Source organism: Mastomys coucha, unplaced genomic scaffold (genome assembly GCF_008632895.1).
Source record: "Mastomys coucha isolate ucsf_1 unplaced genomic scaffold, UCSF_Mcou_1 pScaffold7, whole genome shotgun sequence".
In the NCBI taxonomy this organism is placed as follows: Eukaryota; Metazoa; Chordata; class Mammalia; order Rodentia; family Muridae; genus Mastomys; species Mastomys coucha.
In genome coordinates, this window is record NW_022196913.1 from 27,582,702 (window position 1) to 27,582,991 (window position 290).

Consider the following 290-nt stretch of genomic DNA (forward strand, 5'->3'; position numbering starts at 1 on the left):
GGGAGGGAGAGCCTTACTAAAGAGGCTAGTGTCCATCTGCTCTGAACCACGGCTTGCACACAGACACACATCCTTCATAAATTCTAGCAGTTGGCTGTTGAAGTGGCCTTCATGACCATATGTTTCACAGTAGTCTTTACTAACTCATAGCAAGCTGTTGTATATGTGTAAAAAATAAGTCTAAAAATGTGCCTTTGAGCTACTAAAGGAGTCGTGCATATTTGAATAGAAGATGATTCAACTGTCGGTTGACCTAGAGGTAGGCTTTGAAGCTGCCAAATTAGCACAGA